Consider the following 9,782-nt stretch of genomic DNA (forward strand, 5'->3'; position numbering starts at 1 on the left):
CCGCCTGGTACGGCAACTGCTCCGCCCACAACCGTAAGGCTCTCCAGAGGGTAGTGAGGTCTGCACAACGCATCACCGCGGGCAAACTACCTGCCCTCCAGGACACCTACACCACCCGATGTTACAGGAAGGCCATAAAGATCATCAAGGACAACAACCACCCGAGCCACTGCCTGTTCACCCCGCTATCATCCAGAAGGCGAGGTCAGTACAGGTGCATCAAAGCTGGGACCGAGAGACTGAAAAACAGCTTCTATCTCAAGGCCATCAGACTGTTAAACAGCCACCACTAACATTGAATGGCTGCTGCCAACACACTGACACTGACTCAAATCCAGCCACTTTAATAATGGGAATTGATGGGAAATTATGTAAATATATCACTAGCCACTTTAAACAATGCTACCTAATATAATGTTACATACCCTACATTATTCATCTCATATGCATACGTATATACTGTACTCTATATCATCGACTGCATCCTTATGTAATACATGCATCACTAGCCACTAACTATGCCACTTTGTTTACATAATCATCTCATATGTATATACTGTATTCGATACCATCCACTGTATCTTGCCTATGCTGCTCTGTACCATCACTCATTCATATATCTTTATGTACATATTCTTTATCCCCTTACACTGTGTATAAGACAGTAGTTTTGGAATTGTTAGTTAGATTACTTGTTGGTTATTACTGCATTGTCGGAACTAGAAGCACAAGCATTTCGCTACACTCGCATTAACATCTGCTAACCATGTGTATGTGACAAATACATTTTATTTGATTTGATTAGCTTGGTTTGAAGAAATCAACTGTGGGAGCAATTATTAAGAAATGGAAGACATACAAGACCACTGATAATCTCCCTCGATCTGGGACTCCACGCAAGATCTGACCTCGTGGGGTCAAAATGATCACAAGAACCACACGGGGTGACCTAGTGAATGACCTGCAGAGAGCTGGGACCAAAGTAACAAAGCCTACCATCAGTAACACACTACGCCGCCAGGGACTCAAATGCTGCAGTGCCAGACGTGTCCCCCTGCCAGTGTCCAGGCCCGTCTGAAGTTTGCTAGAGAGCATTTGGATGATCCAGAAGAAGATTGGGAGAATGTCATATGGTCAGATGAAACCAAAATATAACTTTTTGGTAAAAACTCAACTCGTCGTGTTTGGAAGACAAAGAATGCTGAGTTGCATCCAAAGAACACCATACTTACTGTGAAACATGGGGGTGGAAACATCATGCTTTGGGGCTGTTTTTCTGCAAAGGGACCAGGACGACGGATCCGTGTAAAGGAAAGAATGAATGGGGCCATGTATCGTGAGATTTTGAGTGAAAACCTCCTTCCATCAGCAAGGGCATTGAAGATGAAACGTGGCTGGGTCTTTCAGCATGACAATGATCCCAAACACACCGCCCGGGCAACGAAGGAGTGGCTTCGTAAGAAGCATTTCAAGGTCCTGGAGTGACCTAGCCAGTCTCCAGATCTCAACCCCATATAAAATCTTTGGAGGGAGTTGAAAGTCCGTGTTGCCCAGCAACAGCCCCAAAACATCACTGCTCTAGAGGAGATCTGCATGGAGGAATGGGCCAAAATACCAGCAACAGTGTGTGAAAACCTTTTGAAGACTTACAGAAAACGTTTGACCTTTGGTCATTGCCAACAAAGGGTATATAACAAACTATTGAGATAAACTTTTGTTATTGACCAAATACTTATTTTCCACCATAATTTGCAAATAAATTCATTAAAAATCCTACAATGTGATTTTCTCGATTTTTTTTCTCATTTTGTCTGTCATAGTTGAAGTGTACCTATGATGAAAATTACAGGCCTCTCTCATCTTTTTAAGTGGGAGAACTTGCACAATTGGTGGCTGACTAAATACTTTTTTCCCCCACTGTATATGTACATATCACCTCAATTACATCGACTAACCTGTGCCCCCACACATTGACTCTGTACCGGTACCCCCTGAATAAAGCATCACTGTTATTTTATTGTTGCTCTTTAATTATTTGTTATTTTTCTATTTTCTTCTTTCATTTTTTGTATACGTTTTTTTTTACTTCAGTTTATTTTAGTAAATACTTTCTTAACACTTACTTTTCTTAAAACGGCATTGTTGGTTAAGGGCTTGTAAGTAAGCATTTCACTGTAAGGTGAAAAGTTGTATTCGGCACATGTGGCAAATACAATTTGATTTGATTAAAAAAAAAAAATTCTACCCACTTGAATGATGCTCTCTGCCATCATGTGACACCCATATCAAAGACCTTTTGAGTTGCCACACCACCACATGGGGTAAGGTTGCATGTTAGTCTACTCCTGATTTTCAGACACAGAAAACAATAACCCCAGATGTGGAGAGACAGTCAAAGAACATGATTTAGTCATATTTGAGTGGATATTAAATAAGTCATAACCAGGGGTAAAACCTCATGTTTGTGTGAAATACATCAGTTTCATTCGAGCCAAAGCTTGTCATGACAAGACAAGTACTTGTCTACATTGACCTAATTTTACACTAGCACAACATTACTGTATCCGTATTTCAGCTTCTAAACTATGACAAATCTGTCACTCTTCATAAACCACACCAGTTCCATTTCTGGCTAATGTCAAATCCAACAACCATAGATAGTGTTGTGATTAGTGAACAGCTTTATCCCACAGATGAAGTACACTGATAAAGTCAATGCTGATCTGAAGCACATCAGCACCATAAGATGGCCGCCCATAGTCCTCTTCACTTTGATCTCCATTTCCTGTAGGTCATTAGCTGCCAGCTTCTCCAACTCAAGCCTGACCCAAATAAAGATTCTTTTTTTTCATTCATTGCAGTCAGTCAGCCTACTGGATGCTTCTTTTTTTTATTATCAGAAAGGAGTGCATGTGCCCAGTTAATGCACAAGTGATTTGGTTCGACCAAGCTTCTGTTTTACTGGAGCTCGTGGCATTGCTTGTCTTTTCTAACTTGTGAACATTGTGATTGACTTGCGTAATTGAACCGTGTCTCGGTTTAATGTTTGGCTCTTCACCCATTGACACTCCAAGCACTGTATCTCAACTTCAGTTCTTGTTCAACTCCTCCTCAATTCGATTCATAATTCTTTGAGTTGGGAGATCTGTCAGCTACTTAAAGGGGCAATCTGCACCTCAAATGATAACAAAGCCACCACCCCGCCACTGATTTGGTAAATAGCTGGAGGATGGGGCTAGAGAAATGTAGCCACTCTCAAATTCAGAAACAGAGCTATGGATGCAAGGACTGACCATCTATGAGATCCAAATGAAAGTTTTAACCATGTTTTGAGGCTATACCGTGTGTGTTTACAATTATATTGTTTGCAAATCAAAGAAATAAAACAATCTTCTATTTTTGGTTCTGATGGGGTAACATGGTTGAACTAAGCTCATGAGGCATGTATAAGTTATATTCTTCAAGAATCACTGGATTTATATCATGAATTTAAAAGTCCAAAAATGTATGTAGCAATCACAGTTTGCCCCTTTAATTAAACAAGAACGTTCAGTTAAAAATGGAAACGTAAACGTGTCAAACTACATTGTACAGTACTAATGAAGAAAAATAAAGTATCACAAAAATCCCACAGAATTGAGTGATGTGGTTGGAAGGGACGTACAATAACCTCTCAGTTTACAACTGAAGGCATTGACAAGGAATACACCTTACTTGTAAGCAGACGTCTTCAGTGCTCTCCTCCTCTTCCTCTCATCCTCCTCCTCCTCTCTCTCTCTGCAAAGGCAGAATGCAAAAGGTCAGGGCGGTGAGCATTAATCAGGTTCCCCACACCACTCCCCTCCATCATTAAAGGCACTAATCACTCTGGTTTGGTTGTAGAGAGGTTTACGCCTAATTATTGTCATTAATAAATCAGCCAGCCGGGGCCTGTCAGGATGAGAGGGAGCGCGTCCGAGCATGCCATCCATCACCAGGGGCGCAGAGAGTCATTATCAGGCCACTGTCAGCTACCTGCTACTGGGTTAGCATGGCTAAGGATGAACCACAGGACTAAGAGTGTCATGGTTGCTAAGTAGCCTAGCTACTTGCTGTTGGGGTAGTATGTTTGAAGATTAACCACAGGCCTGAGGGTGTCATTGCCGCCAACTAACTTAGCCTGACTGGGATAACCCCCAGACTGGGATAACCTCCACTGACCAGCACAGTGTAACATGGGGGACTTAATTCCTGGGACTGTACTAGCTTGGCCAGACTGGCTTCAGCTCGTCATTAGACTAACAAAACCTAATAGGAATAGGCAGAACTGACAATGGTAGCTAAGCCAGACCAGGCAAGCATTAATGGGCTATATAGCAAAGCATGATTGGGCCTGCATAATAACAATTGATTTGAGGTGCTACATGAAAAGTAAAAAGGTTTTAACAACTACTTAGTCAATGCTGGGAGACATGCTGAGGAGAGCTGCCGGCACACAGAGGACTGCTAATACATTCATGTACGCTTCACTCACTACAAGTATGGAATGTGACAAATCAGATCCTGGTGGTCTAACCCGTGTTTGAATGGCAACTGTTGCCAGGAAGGTCTAGAAAAATGGATGTGTGTTTCACAGTTGAGTGGTTGGGTGTGGAATACCGCAGTATCTTCATTTTCAGACACTCACTCACTCACTCTCTCACACTCTCTCACACTCTCTCACACACAGCGGGTCTAGCCCCCAGCAGACATCCCATTTTGGGACGCCTGCTTGCATTAAACACGCCAAAGGGAGAGAGGAAAAGAGAGAGTAGAAAGAGAGACATTACAGCTCTCAGCCATCACATCTCATCAAATTAAGGGACTCCAATCCATTTAAATGAGTTCTGTGAAACTGAAATCGACCATTAATGCAGTGTCATGTTAAATTAATACTGTCATCTAAATTGGTGGTATGAATCTTTCATGTTTGAAATGAGACCAAGAATGACTTATTCATCGCCTCGAATCTCCTCTGATGTCATCTCCATTAACTATAAGTCTCTGCATGGCATCTCGCCTACATAGATTGATACTAAGTGTTACGAAGCAGACAATTGAAGATAGGGTGTGGATGCCTGGTGGTTACACGCTGAAAGCCAAAATAGTAGATTATCTGAAACAAACCCCAAAAAGAAAATACAAATAAATGGGGCCTCCAACTCAAATTGAGACACATGTTGAAAGTTCTGACCACTAGGAATTCGACAACTCTAGCCTTCAATGATATTACCCATGAAATGTAGTGTTACGCAGATATACCTGCTCTCTGTTTAACAATTTGTAGTTATTGTCTGCAAATTAAGCCTACAGAGAGGGGTACACCTCCCCATGCCCTTGAGCAACAGTTTACAGTACAGGTACATTGGGTGGGGTCCTACTAATCACCCCAAACAGGTTCCCCTAACAGGTACCCACAACAACCCCAAACAGGTTCTCCTAACAGGTACCCACAACAACCCCAAACAGGTTCTCCTAACAGGTACCCACAACAACCCCAAACAGGTTCTCCTAACAGGTACCCACAACAACCCCAAACAGGTTCTCCTAACAGGTACCCACAACAACCCCAAACAGGTTCTCCTAACAGGTACCCACAACCCCAAACAGGTTCTCCTAACAGGTATCTACAACAACCCCAAACAAACACAAACAGGGTAAACCCAAACAACCACAAAAAGGTTCTCCTAACAGGTACGCAAAAGTACCCCTAACAACAAGAAGCATCCAGCTGCAGATGATGTGCGCTGAGGCCACCTAGTCTGCAAACCTTAAAGTGCATGCGCTTGCATCTCAGATTGTATTTTTGTGTCTCAGTGGTGTGTAGTGCTCTAACACCCTGGACCAGGGCTATAATCTGTCACTAGCTTTGGTCCAGGGCGTAGCTACTAGCTAGCCAGTTCTGGTCTGCACTAATTTAGCTACGCCCTGGACCAGAGCTACTAGCTATGCCCTGGACCAGAGCTAGAATGGACCAGAGCTGCCTAGCTACTACCTATGCCCTGGACCAGAGCTAGTGACAGATTAGTCTAGGGCGTTAGAGCACATACTGTACCAACTGAGACAAAAAAATACAGTCTGAGACGCAAGCGAATGTTTTGAGGTGGCCTCAGCGTGCATAATCTGCAGCTGGATGCTAATCATTGTTTGGGGTTGTTTGGGAACCTGTTTGTGGTTGATTAGGGTACCAGTTTGTAGTTGGTTGGGGTTGTATGGGGAGGTTTGGTGTTGTTTGGGAATATTTTTGCGATGGTTTGTGGATATTTGTGCATGTTTGTGGTTGTTTGGAGTACTTATTATTTGTGGTTGTTTATGGTATCCATTTGTAGTCATTTGGGGTACCCATTTGTACTTGGTTGGGATTGTATGGGGTTGTTTGGGGGTACCCGTTTTGGGTATCCATTTGTGGTTGTATGGGGTCGTTGGTGGTTGATTGGGGTCGTTTGGAGTTGTTTGTGGTACCCTGTTTGTGTTTGGTTGTTTGGGGTACCTTTTCATAGTTATTTGTGGTTGTTTGTGATAATTAGTAGGACCCGTAACACTGAAAAATGTTTGTTAGCCTAAAACTCTGCATTATGTGGTTTCATGTGGTAAGTAATTGAACAACATTTTGATACATGTACTATACAGTTAATCCTCCAGTGAGCCAAAAATGCAGGTGAATAATTCTCCACTAAAATGTCATAGCTTTCCTTAACACAAAAATATTCATTTTGCGAGAGACTGTCAGCTAGCCAATGATCCCTCTCAAAGTAGGCTTAAGAGGTAAGCTTTCCTATATCACCGAGGAAGAATAATGGTGTATGTTGAACACTTAACCTGTCCAAGTGTCTTGAATATCATCTCTAATTGGCACAGACCGATTTTGTTTTAGATCTAACTGAATATATTATTATGGAAAGCGAACACACAGACAAATTAACTACTCAGCTATCTGCATTGATTATCTTTGAATTATTAGCCTCTCTTTTGGGGATTTGGTTTGCTTTTAGTGAGCTTTAACCCATTTACATCACTTATTGACTATAATTACATGGAATTCTTCACGTAATGGACACATCAATTACACTTTGAACATCTTGACTAGACATTACTTAGGGAATCCTAAATCCCTGACCATTAGATTGGGAGCCTTAAATGTAGTTCATTTCCTTTCTTTAACCTTCATAACAAAACACTTCTACTTGTAAAAATATTGACAGATGGTCTGAATAACTCAATTCTCACCAACAAAGGATATTTGAAGCATATCAAGTAAGAATGACATTTGTAATGAACCTGCTGTTGATCAAACTGATTACATCCACTGCCTTTGTTAAAAGGTAACCAGTAACCATTGCTATGAAAAGCGGTTGAGGATGTTACTATGTGGGGTTTATAAACAGTTTTGAGGAGTTCGTACATGAATTGTAAACATTTTCATGGGGATGGAGAGGCTAACTGTAAATATTGTCCACAGAGTAGTTAAATGTGAAAATAAATGTAAGCAACTCACATCACAGGACTATGACTAGAAGAGAAACCTTCACAAACAGCTGGCTGATTTATGGGAAGTAATTTGACACCTTTAGCCATCCTGCATGACTGAATTGATTTATGTTACAAATCCCTTTAAAGGACAAATTAAATAGCATTGATCTAGATAATCTAGACTAGATTGCCTAGACTCTGGCCAACTAGGCCAATTGTTTTGAACACCAATTGGTATAGCAAGTGTATTGATTAAAGTGGCATGTGCTCGTAAGCCTTCAATACTCTGGTACCAGTGGCCTACTCGAAATATTCCTGGAGGTTTTAGTTCAGCTTCTGACTGGTGAACTCAAGAAAAATACATGGTTTTGTGTCGCCCTCTAGTGCCCACAATGCCACAATGTTATCATTCCACGGGGTGAGGAGATGGGTTGTTTTTGCTTGCTTTTGCCTGACATCTTCCAAAGGCATATCCAAGGTAGTATCATAAACAGCCTACATGGTTCAATTGCAACCAGCATTGGCCAGTATACATACTATCACGAGGTAATCTCTCGTTAAAACATCAATTGCAACCATTATTGATCAATATATTTTCGCCCTCTGATGGTTATCATCGGTGTAAATTCAACCTTTTTTAGCAGACCAAGGGGTTGTTTTAGCAACGCATCCCTTTGAAAGCAGCATATGTGGCATCGATATGAGTCAAACAATTATTCTAGTGGCAAAATTCACTACAACGTTAAATAGGATACTTTTTGTCATAAAGTCTGTCTCGTTTAAACGGAGTTTGGAACATCTGTGCGTCAAACCGGGTAAATGAAGGTTGGGTTGTTTTTTGACGATGTACATTTGCCCACTAACATGGGGTGAACAGCTGCAGTGATTGCTCTCTATCAAAAAAGCATAGACAGTGAGGTTGACCTGCCCAGCAGCTCCGACTATTTACATAAGACAACACGTTTTTTAACTGCACCAAACACCTTAGTTAGATGTAAAATTTCGCAACTAAAACATCCTCGGCCAAAACGTAAAAATGACAGATTTCTTGAGTTATCTTCATTCTGGGGATTTTAAGGAAGCGAAATCGGCTTCTGCGTCTACAGTGGTACAATGGATCGTGTTCACTAGGGCATACACTTGCGTAATGTTTGGAGAATTAAAACAATCGGTTGTTATTGAAAAAGTGCAGGCTGTACCTTCGCATTTCAGTTGATGTTCTTCCATTTGGTGCCTAATGAACACAAGCCTGGTGTCAGGTTGGATCTGGAGACGGGCTAGCACTTGACAATACCAACATGAAACAGAATGCCCTTTCTGATCTCCCCAACTCCTCTGGCAGTACGATTTCTGCACCTCTGGGCTGTGGAAGATCCCACTAGTGGTGGTTCTAGACCATTTCAACTGGGGGGGGGCAAGCTTGGCCAATTGTACTGTTAGAGGGGCCAGCTACATTAGACGTTGTCATATCGTTTTCTTCACTGCATTGCAAGCAAAATACCATGTTCATTAATCATCATCGTTGCCACTGTCTAATAATGGATGTAAAAAAAAAGAATGATAACACATTTTTGCTATGTGAAAATTATTTCAAACTCCACATTTAGGGGGGGGCACAAAATTGTTGTCACAGGGGCACTGCCCCCCCAGAACCACTAGTGGATCCCACTGTGCAAAAACTGGTTGAATCAATGTTGTTTCCACAACTATGTGATGACATTGAATCAACGTGTGCGAATGATTGGATTTGCAAAAGTAATCAAGGTACGGGAATTTCATAATTTTTTAAACATAAATCCAATGACCGTGATTTTTCTTTGTGGATTGCACATTAGTTGAAAACTCAACCAAATGTCAATCAAAACAAGACTGCCCAGCAGGATGAGTCTGACCACCTGTCTGCAACAGGACAACCCCACTGGTTACATCATTCCACCTGTCAAAACACACACAAATCAACATTTGAAATCAACCAAGGGCACATCCTGTAGCTTGGATAGGAACATCAACCCCATTCAGTCACTCCTGGGTTCTATCATTAACCATCCCTCCACACTGTCCTTAGGCCCGTTGACTCCCCTTCATGAACTGTCAAATGAAAAGCCCAGGGGGAAGGAGGGATTGGTTTGGGATTGAGCCTCAACTCACTGGGCACATATCAATCCAACGCCAATTCCACGTAATTTAATTGAAACGACGTGGAAACAATGTTGATTCAACCAGTGCGCCCAGTGGGAAGGTTCAGTCACATTACATTTGTATGACTGTGGAAATTAAAGAAGCCAAAAATCACA

This window comes from Oncorhynchus nerka, linkage group LG4 (genome assembly GCF_034236695.1).
Source record: "Oncorhynchus nerka isolate Pitt River linkage group LG4, Oner_Uvic_2.0, whole genome shotgun sequence".
Classification (NCBI taxonomy): domain Eukaryota; kingdom Metazoa; phylum Chordata; class Actinopteri; order Salmoniformes; family Salmonidae; genus Oncorhynchus; species Oncorhynchus nerka.